The 14865-nt window shown below is 46.9% G+C and overlaps 1 long non-coding RNA gene across 1 annotated transcript in view; it reads left to right on the top strand.

The window, feature by feature from the left end:
- Positions 1-14865, top strand: part of LOC124606807 — a 738984-nt gene that overhangs the window by 142697 nt on the left and 581422 nt on the right. The window contains exon 2 of the long non-coding RNA XR_006978732.1: positions 10636-10670. This is a non-coding gene — a long non-coding RNA (uncharacterized LOC124606807). The remainder of the gene's footprint in view (positions 1-10635; positions 10671-14865) is intronic.

Raw genomic sequence — 14865 nt, 5'->3', positions numbered from 1 at the left:
ATCGTTCAAAGTCAAACAAAACTATCAGCATGGCTTCGACATTTGGCCTGAACTGACGAGATTTTTTTGGTCTTGGAGTACCTTCCCCAACCCATTCTGAAGATAAGACCTCGGTCTCAGCACCGTAACCGTAGACCCGCGTCTTATCGCACAGTTACGATTCTCTTAAGGAACATCTCTTTCTCATTTTCGCGTTGCAAAAGCTCTTCACAGATTGAGAGGCGAAGCTCTCTCTCTGGTCTTGACTCATGAGCCGTGGGACGAACTTGGCGGCAACACGGTGCATTCCAACATGCTGTGTCAGGATTTCATGACATGATCCAACTGAAACGTTACATTCTTCTGCAATCTCCTGGACAGTCAGACTTCAGTTGGCATGCACAATTTCGTTGATGTTCCAGACATGAGCGTGGTCGGTAGATGTAGAAGGGCGTCCTGCAAGAGAGTCATCTTCAACTTCCGTCCGGCCATGTGAATCATTCCTAACACCGAATACGTCTTAAACACTCATCACCATAGGATTCCTGCATCATTTGGTGTGTCTGTGTAAAAGTTTTCTTGAGTTTCACGCAAAATGTAATGCATTGCCTCTCTAACTCTGCCATCTCGACATGCGCAAACTGTGCGACACAAAGTTCTACTCAGTGCAGCACTGAACAACATGAGGGACTGCTAGTTGCTCCGGACCTCATAATAAATCTCTAAATAACTGTGAAGGAAAACAACAGGTCTAAGAGACAAACAACAATGAAACTTCCGCCAGTTACACAGTACACATAGCGGTGTGCAGGGATTTCATCCGCAGTTCGGTCTAACACACCATTGGCGCGAAATTACTAATGTTCCGAAATTTTTTGAATACAACTTGTACGTATCGAAGCTTATACACTCCTGGAAATGGAAAAAAAGAACACATTGACACCGGTGTGTCAGACCCACCATACTTGCTCCGGACACTGCGAGAGGGCTGTACAAGCAATGATCACACGCACGGCACAGCGGACACACCAGGAACCGCGGTGTTGGCCGTCGAATGGCGCTAGCTGCGCAGCATTTGTGCACCGCCGCCGTCAGTGTCAGCCAGTTTGCCGTGGCATACGGAGCTCCATCGCAGTCTTTACCACTGGTAGCATGCCGCGACAGCGTGGACGTGAACCGTATGTGCAGTTGACGGACTTTGAGCGAGGGCGTATAGTGGGCATGCGGGAGGCCGGGTGGACGTACCGCCGAATTGCTCAACACGTGGGGCGTGAGGTCTCCACAGTACATCGATGTTGTCGCCAGTGGTCGGCGGAAGGTGCACGTGCCCGTCGACCTGGGACCGGACCGCAGCGACGCACGGATGCACGCCAAGACCGTAGGATCCTACGCAGTGCCGTAGGGGACCGCACCGCCACTTCCCAGCAAATTAGGGACACTGTTGCTCCTGGGGTATCGGCGAGGACCATTCGCAACCGTCTCCATGAAGCTGGGCTACGGTCCCGCACACCGTTAGGCCGTCTTCCGCTCACGCCCCAACATCGTGCAGCCCGCCTCCAGTGGTGTCGCGACAGGCGTGAATGGAGGGACGAATGGAGACGTGTCGTCTTCAGCGATGAGAGTCGCTTCTGCCTTGGTGCCAATGATGGTCGTATGCGTGTTTGGCGCCGTGCAGGTGAGCGCCACAATCAGGACTGCATACGACCGAGGCACACAGGGCCAACACCCGGCATCATGGTGTGGGGAGCGATCTCCTACACTGGCCGTACACCACTGGTGATCGTCGAGGGGACACTGAATAGTGCACGGTACATCCAAACCGTCATCGAACCCATCGTTCTACCATTCCTAGACCGGCAAGGGAACTTGCTGTTCCAACAGGACAATGCACGTCCGCATGTATCCCGTGCCACCCAACGTGCTCTAGAAGGTGTAAGTCAACTACCCTGGCCAGCAAGATCTCCGGATCTGTCCCCCATTGAGCATGTTTGGGACTGGATGAAGCGTCGTCTCACGCGGTCTGCACGTCCAGCACGAACGCTGGTCCAACTGAGGCGCCAGGTGGAAATGGCATGGCAAGCCGTTCCACAGGACTACATCCAGCATCTCTACGATCGTCTCCATGGGAGAATAGCAGCCTGCATTGCTGCGAAAGGTGGATATACACTGTACTAGTGCCGACATTGTGCATGCTCTGTTGCCTGTGTCTATGTGCCTGTGGTTCTGTCAGTGTGATCATGTGATGTATCTGACCCCAGGAATGTGTCAATAAAGTTTCCCTTTCCTGGGACAATGAATTCACGGTGTTCTTATTTCAATTTCCAGGAGTGTATAAATCAGGAAGTCGCGCGCGACATGTCTATCGATTCCTACAAGGTGTACAACTTTCCTTCCGCCGTTTTTTCCCCAACATTTGAGGCTTTAATGAAACAAATTGGTTACACTTGTATCATTCAAAGTATTTTCCATCGTTGGCCACTACTTGCCCCCATCTTTCGGGCAGTGTACGAATCCCGCATCGAAAAAATTGTTCATCTTTTGAAGCGATCCACGAACGATCCAATTTGTGACTTCTTCATCATATCGGAAGTGTTGGTCAGCCAGGCCATGCGCCATTGGCCTAAACAGGTGATAGAGGGAGCAATGTCTGGAGAATACGGCGGGTGGGGTAGGACTTCCCATTTTAACGTTTCCAAGTACTCTTTGACCTCTTCTGCGACGTGGGGTCGAGCGTTGTCGTGCTGCAAAATCACTTTATCGTGCCTCTCGCTGTACTGCGGCCGTTTATCTTTCAATGCTCTGCCCCGAAGCATTAATTGCGTTCGACAACGACCACCTGTGATTGTTTCACTTGGCTTTAACACCTCATAGTACACGACGCAGAGCTGGTCCCACCAAATCAGAGCATGATCTTGGAGCCGTGAATATTCGGTTTGGCCGTCGTCGTGGAAGCGTGGCCGGGATATCCCCATGATTTTTTGCGTTTAGGGTTATCGTAATGAACCCATTTTTCGTCCCCGGTCACAATGCGGTGCAGAAATCACTTCCGTTTTTGCCTGTGAAGCAACTGTTCACAAACACACAAACGTTTGGTTTCAGCTCAGACGGGACCCAAGTTCCCTCTTTCTGAATCATGGCCATAAACTTGAGACGTTTTGAAATCGCTTGCTGTTTCCACCAGTGTGCCGGTCTATGACTTTAAATCACCGTTCTTGAAGCGTTGAAACCACTCACGGCACGTTCTTTCACTAATAGCGTCCTTACCATACGCACTTGAGAGCATTCGATGAGACTCAGCCGCTGTTTTCTTGATTTTGAAACAAAACAGTAACACCTCCCGCAAATGACGTGAATTAAGCTCGTAAACTGACAGTTTCAATCAAGAACAAGTTTATGATGCAGTCACAAATGGACTAATGTTTGACTGAGGTTATGTTGACCGAGGTCCAAGGTAACTGCCTGACGTCTGCGATCTGTTTCTTTCGACTGCTACTTACCGTTGTCGTCACCTATCGGCAAACGGCGGAAGCAAAGTTGTACATCTTGTGTTGTTCCCCAAACCGGGCATTTTGTAGAAACTATACTCCTCTTGCTCAGCGTTTTTCTGTTGTCATTGTAAGGGAAGTCGCTTATCATTCGATGTTTTTTTATAATGGACCCGACCTCTCGAAACAGAATAGCTCAAATCTACGCAGTATCGGGACATTTTATGCTTACCTTTAGTACCAAGATTGGAACAGGGTACCTCCAAGTGGAGAGCCCTCCACGTGTGGTTGGGCTTTAGCGACATCGGCCACTCTTGACTCGGCAACCGCCACCTCTCCACAATGCCGCCGAGTCTGGCGATTACCGGCGGAGAGAAAGAATGTGCGTACGGCGGTATAATTCTCCGTGCGCAACTGCTGCCGTGGCACCTGAGTAAACACCCGCTGACAGCGGCACCGCGGCTGCCTTGACGTCGGCAGGTGTACGATGTGAGAGCGAGTGGTTTGCTCAGCGCGGAACAAGCCGAGTACTGCCCAAGGCCGCGCGAGTGCTCCTCTACCGAGGCAGAGGACGTGGAGATCGCTGAGAGTAAATTTGGGCACCGCCATCTCTTCGGCCTCAAGCTCCGTGTTTGCTCTAGCTGTCAGACGAGATATACCATCAGTTGGTTAGCCACATGTTCCGCAGATTATTCGCTGGATTTTTTTTTTTCCCGACGCTGTGGAGCGAGTCAGTTTGTAGCGTACGTGTATGTGATTTGTGAAGCTACGAGGGGCGTTCAGTACATAAAACAAGATCTTTTTTTCTTAAAGCATGTTGGTTTATTCAAGAATTCAATAGACCACATTATTCCTCACTCTTTCGCCTACAAAACTCTATTTTTCAACATAATCTCCGTTCTATGCGATTGCCTTTCGCCACCTTACTTGCAGAGCCTGTATGCTCGCTTGGTACCATTCTACTATATGAAACTTCCTGGCAGATTAAAACTGTGTGCCGGACCGAAACTCGAACTCGGGACCTTTGCCTTTCGCGGGCAAGTGCTCTACCAACTGAGCTACCCAAGCACGACTCACGCTCCGTCCTCACAGATTTACTTCCGCCAGTACCTCGTCTCCTACTTTCCAAACTTCACAGAAGCACACAGTTTTAATCTGCCAGGAAGTTTCATATCAGCGCACACTCCGGTGCAGAGTGAAAGTTTCATTCTGGAAACATCCCCAAGTCTGTGGCTAAGCCATGTCTCCGCAATATCCTTTCTTCCAGGAGTGCTAGTTCTGTCAGGTTCGCAGGAGAGCTTCTGTGAAGTTTGGAAAGTAGGTGACGCTGTATTAGCGGAAGTAAAGCTGTGATGTCGGGGCGTGAGTCGTGCTTGGGTGCTCAGATGGTAGAGCACTTGCCCGCGAAAGGCAAAGGTCGCGAGTTCGAGTATCGGTCTGGCATGCAGTTTTAATCTGCCAAGAAGTTTCATATCAGCGCACACTCCGCTACAGAGTGAAAATTTCATTCACTCTACTGTAGTCCTATTACGTATCTTCCATACCCGCGCGGGGTAGCCGCGCGCTCTAGGGCGTCTTGTCACGGTACGCGCTTCCTCCCCCGCCGCCTCCCCGTCGGAGGTTCGAGTCCTCCCTCGGGCATGGGTGTGTGTTAGCGTAAGTTACGTTAAGTATGTAAGCCTAGGGACCGATGAGCTCAGCAGTTTGGTCCCATAGTCCTTACCACAAATTTCCAAACTATCGTCCATACCATTTTGTTCTGTGGGGTAATCTCGGCAGTGGCATGATTTTCTGTTCGGTAACCCGAAGTTGCTATTCTATACGCTACTGGCACCTGTTAACAATCGGTCCACCTACCGATTATTCGTCTACGGTACTGAGAGCTGGTGAGGTGTCAGTAAGGCCATTCGTGCAGTTTGACGTTCTTTGATTGTGGAGATAAAATGTCATTTTTAGAAATATTTAGTTTTGGAGTTAGTGATTAAATTTTCTTGAAGAATCACTGAGACCCATCCAAGTGGGAAGTGGTGTGCTTGTATTTCAGCTAAGAATCATGGAACTACAGTTCACAGTTATTGACGGAAAGTCATCGAATAAAACAGAAATGATTTCTGGCGTTCCCCAAAGTAGTGTTGCAGGCCCTTTGTTGTTCGTTGTCTGTATAAACGATTTAGGAGACAATCTGAGCAGCCGTCTTAGGTTGTTTGCAGATGATGTTGTCGTTTATCGTCTAGTGAACTCGTCAGAAGATCAAGACAAATCGCTGAACGATTTAGAAAAGAAATCCCACTGGTGCGAAAATTGGCAGTTGATCCTAAATAATAAAAAGTGTCTGGTCACCCACAGGAGTCCTAAAAGGATTCAGTTAAACTTTGATTACACAATAAACCAGTTAACTCTAAACGCCATGAATTCAACTAAATACTTAGGAATTACAGTAACGAACACCTCGAACTGGAAAGAACACATGGATATTGTTGTGCGGATAGCAAACCAAAGACTGCGTTTTATTGGCGGAACACTTAGAAAATGTAACAGATATAGTAAAGAGACTGCCTACACTACACTTGACCGTCCTCTTTTGGAGTACTGCTGTGCTGTCTGGGATCCTTACCAGATAGGATTAAGGGAGTGCATTGAGAAACCTCAAAGATGAGCAGCACGTTTTGTATTGTCTCGAAATAGGGGAGAGAGTGTCGCGGACATGATACAGGATTTGAGGTGGACACCATTAAAACAAAGGCGGTTTTCGTTGCAGCGCAATCTTGTCACGAAATTTCAGTCACCAACATTCTCCTCCGAATGCGAAAATATTTGGTTAACGCCGACCTACGGAGGAAGAAAGGATCTTCACAGTAAAAAACAGGAATCAGAGCTTGCACGGAAAGATACAGGTGTTCGTTTATTTCGCGCACTGTTCGAGAGTGGAGTGACAGAGAATTATTGTTAATATGGTTCGATGAACCCTCTGCCAGGCACACAAGTGTAATTTGCAGAAAATCCGTGTAGATGTAGATGATGTGGTCATGGTGCGCACAGTACTGTTAAAAAGGCAAGAGCGACGAAAGTGGATCTAGGAAATGCGGCGCCGTGCGGTTTGGCAACGTAATCTGTGGGACGAGACGAACCTCTTTGAAACAGCCAAAAGCAAATTTGTGGCGACGTACAGACTGAGCAGTGAGGCTGCCTGTAATTTGGTTGAGCTACAGCTATCCCTTTGCACTTGAAGGTATATTTATATAGTAAGTCGTCAAATGGCTAAATTGGAAGGTACATATGTTTATCAAGTCCTGAAATGAGTAAATCCGTTGGCCAATCCTTATCAGTTATCAAGTGCAGTGGTGATTTTTTTTTCTTCTAGGCTTTGAAAACTTTAAAATTCTTGGGACATGGGTCTAATCAGAAGGGGATGGGATACCGTGAGTCAACCAAGCGTCACAATCCTCCATGCCCCTACAGTCGAAAACAATAATGGGAATGGCATGTCTGGTAGTCATGCCGGATGGCTGCTTTGGGTGTGGGGTATGCCTGGTGCGCAGTCGTCGGGTGAACATGCCCACAGTTGTGGTCACTTGCCTTTAATTGGCTGGCGCGAGGATAAGCGGCAACACGGCACGGGCACGACTCGGTTTATCCCGAGCCATAACAACTCTCTACCGAATGGCTTACAGAATTGCACAGACGCTCGGTTACGTAAACCCACCGCTCGGCGCACACCTACCGAACCGATCGGCGGAGCATACAGAATAGGACTGGTCGATGTCGTAGCTGACGTCCTGCTCCATCAGTAACCTCCCCATCATCCACGTACTGCTTCCCATGGAGTCCATCCTTCATTGGGAAAAACAGACGGAACTCGGAAGGTGCGAGATCCGGACTGTATGGTGAATTAATGAAGAACAGTTCAGTGAAGTTTTGTCAGCTCCTTGTTCCCAGACTTGTGTGAGGCCTTGCGTTGTCATGGAGCAGGAGAAGTTCGTTCGCGTTTTTCTTGCGATGGGCACACTGAAGTCATTTCTTCAATTTCTTGATGGTAGCGCAACACACTTCAGAGATGTCACTGCACCATGAGGGAGGAAATCAATTAGAATAACTCATTCAGAGTCCCAGAACCCTGTCATCATGGCTTTACCAGCTGAGGGTGTGGCTTTGAACATTTTCTTTGGAGGAGGGGTGGTGTGGCGCCACTCTATGGATCGCCGGTTTCTGGTCCGAAGTGATGAACCATTGTTTCGTAATGCGAACCAATCTGGCACAGATGGTCCTTCGTTGCTCTTCGTGGTCTTCTGTTAGATGGCGAGGAACCCAGTGGATTGGATTGTTTGGGGGAGGAGACCAGACAGGGAGGAGACCAGACAGCGAGGCCATCAGCCTTATCAGATTATGGGAGGTCGGGGAAGGAAGTCGGCCGTGCCCTTTCAAATGAACCATCCTGGCATTTGCCTGGAGCGATTTAGGGAAATTACGGATAACCTAAATCAGGATGGCCAGACGCGGGATTGAACCTTCGTCCTTCCGAATGCAAGTCCAGTGTGCTAACCACTGCGCCACCTCGCTCGGTGGAACCCAGTGGGTCACACCTTTTGAGTACCCCAGCTGGTGGACGAGCGTGACAGCACTACCAATAGAGACGCCCAGTTGAGCAACGAGGTCTTCTATTGTGATCCGTCGAACATCAAGAATGAGGGTGTCCGCACGTTCCAGCATTGCGGGAGTCACAGCGGTGTGCGGCTGCCGGGACGCTAGAGCTCGGACAGGTTTTCGCGACCTTGCCGCGAAGATGCCAGACGCCTCGCCCAGCCACTCACCTTGCTTTTGTTAAGTGCCAGGTCTCCTTAGACATTCTACAAGCGCCTTTGAATATCTGCGATGCTCAGGTTTTCCACCAAAAAAAACTCAACCATACTTGTCTGCTTGGAACGGATCTCTGTTACAGATGCCACTTTAAAGTCTACCTATAACGCCGCCACTTATCGGAACGCCATGAAACTATAGGAACTGAAGCGAGAATATTGTAGGTTGTCCCACAACAAATTCCTCATTTTTTCAGGTGAAATTACCCGAGCAGAAAAAATTGCATTACTTATTGAACGCCGCTCCTAAATGCTGGTCATTTGCGGGTTACTAAACAGCCCACAGACTTACAATAGGAGTAAAGGAACTGATCTGTAGCTAGATTTAAAATTTGCTTCGTTATCAGACAGAAAGATTCTTATTGGGTAAACGATATAAAGGGTGAACCAAAGCGAACCAAAACTCGCGCACTCGGAGGCCACAGCGCAGTAACAGGACAAATATCTGTTACAAAATTTCGTTCCGTGCCATATTTTCGCTAGAAAATGGACACAGAAGGTAGGTAGCGTGGCAAAGGTACGATAAGTACGAGTACCGAATCTGGGTGTAATATTTTTTCTAGTTTTGATCTGCTCAGTAATGCTGTTTCTTCAATGATACATATCCTGCAGTTTTTTTAAGTCGAGCGTAACAGTTATTACTCAGACTTGGCAGAAATATTCGTAAAGTGTAATAATCAGTTCAGATTAATTACGTATCATATGACATAAGTAACTACAAATGTTATCAATTTGGAGACGTTAAGCCTACATATTCTATTCACTAAGGGGGGCTGAAAGCTGAAAGATACAGTTAGTCGTTACACGACGATGATGATAAAAATAGTAACGGAGTTGGGTAATTACCCACGGGTTGCTAGTCACACCGGTGATGTAATCCCCTAGACAGGATGAACCAGAACACCGGCGACAAAGTTTCAGGTGTTGTTGAGGGATACCTTCTGAGTATTTTGGTATGAGTAGCTCACATCGATGTTTCTACCAATTTAAACTATCATGAGTATATCCATCGGAAAACCTGAACGTTCTACGGCGTTTATTGACTCCTGTTCATGTGCTACATTAATTGTTGGTATTACTCCATTTCTTGTGCAGAACCAAATCTACTGTGACTTTCGTTCTGTAATTAATTCACTTGCAGAGAAACACTTAATAATCCTTCAAAAAAGATTACTTTATTTGCTTCCTGTGTAACAGTTTTAATTGCAAACACTTGTGTCGTTTGCACAAAGTACCAACTCTGTCTGCCGGCCGGGGTGGCCGAGCGGTTCTAGCCGCTACAGTCGCCGGCCGTGGTGGCCGAGCGGTTCTAGGCGCTTCAGTCTGGAACCGCGCAACCGCTACGGTCGCAGGTTCGAATCCTGCCTCGGGCATGGATGTGTGTGATGTCCTTAGGTTAGTTAGGTTTAAGTAGTTCTAAGTTCTAGGGGACTGATGACCTCAGAAGTTAAGTCCCATAGTGCTCAGAGCCAGCCGCTACAGTCTGGAACCGCGCGACGGCTACGGTCGCAGGTTCGAATCCTGCCTCGGGCATGGATGTGTTTGATGTCCTTAGGTTAGTTAGGTTTAAGTAGTTCTAAGTTCTAGGGGACTGATGACCTCAGAAGTTAAGTCCCATAGTGCTCAGAGCCATTTTTGAACCAACTCTGTCTGATTTATGTTAAGTGGAAGATCATTGATATATACAGGCTGTCCCACCTCACTTTACCACCTCATATATTTTCGAAATAAAATAAAATGTGAAAAATGCAATTGGCCAGTGGTGCACCTATGTCAGGGGCTCACAGAGTGTGCTGGAATGCACAATTCATAAATGTAAACAAACATTACTTTCAACACAAAATGTTACCCTGGCCCACTTTTATGACGCTGGATGTGCTTCTACAGACTTAGTCATATATATACATTCATTTCTGGAAATATCTTACCGGGAACGAATTATAAAAAGCGTTATTTGTATCTCGTTATACTATGGGCAGCTATGTTGACTTTGTTAGTAGAGACACTTCACGGTTCTACTCGATGGTATGATTTACTTAAGGGAAAAAATTATTAATGGCCCAGTCTCCTTGGCCGAACACGACCTTCTTTTTGCGGACAGCGAAAAGCGACCCATTTCATGAATAACTAAAAGAATACTCATTTTTGTTTTGTTATGTTCTTAATTATTAAATGTTACTGCAGTACATGTCCCTCACTATCGAGATATTATTCACTGAAAAACGACATTAATTTTTAGGAAGTGTACTTTTCTAGTGACATAGTACTCCTTTGCACTTCCTTGTCTTCCAATTTGTGACTCGTTTCTTTTGTTACAGGTCGCCCCAGCCGCCTCGGCCGTCCATACCCGCAGGTAAATGGAAATATTACACACCTGCTATGTTGTACAAGTAAGTGGCTACGTGTCAGCTAAATTAGGGATGTGAATTTGTACTTTGGTGATACATAATCTGGCGCGTGAAATGCTAGAAACTGCTGTTGGTAGAACGTCAGTGACAAGAAATTTCTTTCGATACATATTCTCCGGCAGCCAAGAAACGGTTGCTTTCTCAAAATGTGAACGAGTAAGGGGAAAACGTGTTGCTCGAAACAGAAGCTAAACGTAGATAGCTGTGCTCGGGGAATAATATGTTGGCGATGTAAATTGGATTTCGTTAACTAAGGTAAAAGAGCCCTGTTACGTAACATTCCCTAAGCTATCCCTGCGTTGTTGAATCTTCTTTGCAGTTAGTGTTGGAAGTCAAGTACTGAGTCAATGCCTTGCCCAATATTCATCTAAGTCAGACTATTTTTTGTTAACTGCTTATGTGATATTTCTTGATGTAGCAAGTGTTGCAATTCACGATCTACGAGGGCAGTTCAATAAGTAATGCAACACTTTTTTTTTCTCGGCCAATTTTGGTAGAAAAAACCGGAAATTTCTTGTGGAATATTTTCAAACATTCCCGCTTCGTTTCGTATAGTTTCATTGACTTCCGACAGGTGGCAGCGCTGTATGGAGCTGTTAAAATGGCGTCTGTAACGGATGTGCGTTGCAAACAACGGGCAGTGATCGAGTTTCTTTTGGCGGAAAACCAGGGCATCTCAGATATTCATAGGCGCTTGCAGAATGTCTACGGTGATCTGGCAGTGGACAAAAGCACGGTGAGTCGTTGGGCAAAGCGTGTGTCATCATCGCCGCAAGGTCAAGCAAGACTGTCTGATCTCCCGCGTGCGGGCCGGCCGTGCACAGCTGTGACTCCTGCAATGGCGGAGCGTGCGAACACACTCGTTCGAGATGATCGACGGATCACCATCAAACAACTCAGTGCTCAACTTGACATCTCTGTTGGTAGTGCTGTCACAATTGTTCACCAGTTGGGATATTCAAAGGTTTGTTCCCGCTGGGTCCCTCGTTGTCTAACCGAACACCATTAAGAGCAAAGGAGAACCATCTGTGCGGAATTGCTTGCTCGTCATGTGGCTGAGGGTGACAATTTCTTGTCAAAGATTGTTACACGCGATGAAACATGGGTTCATCACTTCGAACCTGAAACAAAACGGCAATCAATGGAGTGGCGCCACACCCACTCCCCTACCAAGAAAAGGTTTAAAGCCATACCCTCAGCCGGTAAAGTCATGGTTACAGTCTTCTGGGACGCTGAAGGGGTTATTCTGTTCGATGTCCTTCCCCATGGTCAAACGATCAACTCTGAAGTGTATTGTGCTACTCTTCAGAAATTGAAGAAACGACTTCAGCGTGTTCGTAGGCACAAAAATCTGAACGAACGTCTCCTTCTTCATGACAACGCAAGACCTCACACAAGTCTTCGCACCCGAGAGGAGCTCACAAAACTTCAGTGGACTGTTCTTCCTCATGCACCCTACAGCCCCGATCTTGCACCGTCGGATTTCCATATGTTTGGCCCAATGAAGGACGCAATCCGTGGGAGGCACTACGCGGATGATGAAGAAGTTATTGATGCAGTACGACGTTGGCTCCGACATCGACCAGTGGAATGGTACCGTGCAGGCATACAGGCCCTCATTTCAAGGTGGCGTAAGGCCGTAGCATTGAGTGGAGATTACGTTGAAAAATAGTGTTGTGTGGCTAAAAGACTGGGGAATAACCTGGTGTATTTCAATGCTGATTAAAACAACCCCTGTTTCAGAAAAAAAATGTCTTGCATTACTTATTGAACTGCCCTCGTATTTTTCCTGGCAAGCTTCATCACTTTCATTGAGAAGGTGTGACGTCTGTTCCGCCTTCGTGAGTCACTCTAGACATTCATGCCGTCTCTTCTTGCGTCTTCCGAGACTGCGTTTTTCACGTAGTACACATTTTATGGTTTATATAAGTAATTGCCACTCTCTCAATCCTTCAACATGGCGCTTCCGATTATCTCTATAGATACAGGGTGTCCCAGAAATTGGATACAAACTTCGCGGGGTTGTAGAGAGTGTCTTAAGGAATAAATCGAGGCCAGGAATCTGTGTCCAGAGATCGAACGATGCTACACAGCGTCAAAGTTATTGGCGCCGCCGCCTGCCAATAGGCCACCCCTTCGGCGGCAGACATGACTCCGTACGCTGACGGATCATAGGAGGAACGTCTCGCGGTGTTGTGATCGCGACTGACTGCCACAATCGCCAGTGCGTGAGATGGACGTAGCTGCTGCGTAGACAGACTACGTCTCCTGTGAATGCAATGCTCTGTTGCCTCTGTGGATGACGGTTTCGGACGCAGGTTTCCATCCGCATTTTATTTTTCTCCTGTATACCGAAAAGGGTTCCATGGGAAAAATAAACTGCAGTCACTCGTTGACCACGATGGCACCGAAACAGAGGACGACCGAAGAAAGGCAGAAATACTGAATTCAGTGTTCCGAAACTGTTTCACTGCGGAAAATCGTAACACGGTCCCTGACTTAAGCCGTCGCACGGACGCCAAAATGGAAAATATTGAAATAAACGATATCGGAATTGAAAAACAACTGCTATCACTTAGTAGCGGAAAAGCATCCGGACCAGACGAGATACCCTTAAGATTCTACAGTGATTATGCTAAAGAACTTGCCCCCTTTCTATCAGCAATTTATCGTAGATCGCTGGAAGAACGTAAAGTACCTAGCGACTGGAAGAAAGCGCAGGTCGTTCCCATTTTCAAGAAGGGTCATAAATCAGATGCGAATAATTATAGGCCTATTTCGCTTACGTCAATCTGTTGTAGAATAATGGAACATGTTTTGTGTTCTCGTATTATGACGTTCTTAGATAATACAAATCTCCTTCATCATAACCAACATGGATTCCGCAAACAGAGATCATGTGAAACTCAGCTCGCCCTATTTGCCCAAGAAATTCACAGTGCCGTAGACACTGGCGAGCAGATTGATGCCGTATTCCTGGACTTCAGGAAGGCATTTGATACGGTTCCGCACTTACGTTTAGTGAAAAAAATACGAGCTTACGGAATATCGGACCAGGTTTGTGATTGGATTCAGGATTTCCTAGAAGAAAGAACACAACATGTCATTCTTAACGGTTCAAAATCTGCAGATGTAGAGGTAATTTCGGGAGTACCGCAGGGAAGCGTGATAGGACCTTTATTGTTTACAATATACATAAATGACTTAGTTGACAACATCGGTAGCTCCGTGAGGCTATTTGCAGATGACACGGTTGTCTACAAGAAAGTAGCAACATCAGAAGACTCGTACGTACTCCAGGAGGACCTGCAGAAGATTAATGCATGGTGCGACAGCTGGCAGCTTTCCCTAAACGTAGATAAATGTAATATAATGCGCATACATAGGGGCAGAAATCCATTCCAGTACGATTATGCCATAGGTGGTAAATCATTGGAAGCGGTAACGACCGTAAAATACTTAGGAGTTACTATCCGGAGCGATCTGAAGTGGAATGATCACATAAAACAAATAGTGGGAAAAGCAGGCGCCAGGTTGAGATTCATAGGAAGAATTCTAAGAAAATGTGACTCATCGACAAAAGAAGTAGCTTACAAAACGCTTGTTCGTCCGATTCTTGAGTATTGCTCATCAGTATGGGACCCTTACCAGGTTGGATTAATAGAAGAGATAGACATGATCCAGCGAAAAGCAGCGCGATTCGTCATGGGGACATTTAGTCAGCGCGAGAGCGTTACGGAGATGCTGAACAAGCTCCAGTGGCGGACACTTCAAGAAAGGCGTTACGCAATACGGAGAGGTTTATTATCGAAATTACGAGAGAGCACATTCCGGGAAGAGATGGGCAACATATTACTACCGCCCACATATATCTCGCGTAATGATCACAACGAAAAGATCCGAGAAATTAGAGCAAATACGGAGACTTACAAGCAGTCGTTCTTCCCACGCACAATTTGTGAATGGAACAGGGAAGGGGGGATCAGATAGTGGTACAATAAGTACCCTCCGCCACACACCGTAAGGTGGCTCGCGGAGTATAGATGTAGATGTAGATAGATGCAGATGGAAACCAGTGTCTGAAACCGTCACCCACAGAGGCAATATAGCATTGCATTCGTAGGAGACAAGGCCTTTCTA

This window comes from Schistocerca americana, chromosome 3 (assembly GCF_021461395.2).
Source record: "Schistocerca americana isolate TAMUIC-IGC-003095 chromosome 3, iqSchAmer2.1, whole genome shotgun sequence".
NCBI lineage: Eukaryota > Metazoa > Arthropoda > Insecta > Orthoptera > Acrididae > Schistocerca > Schistocerca americana.
The sequence above is the reverse complement of the archived record's forward strand: the minus strand, read 5'-3'. Positions and strand labels throughout refer to the sequence as shown.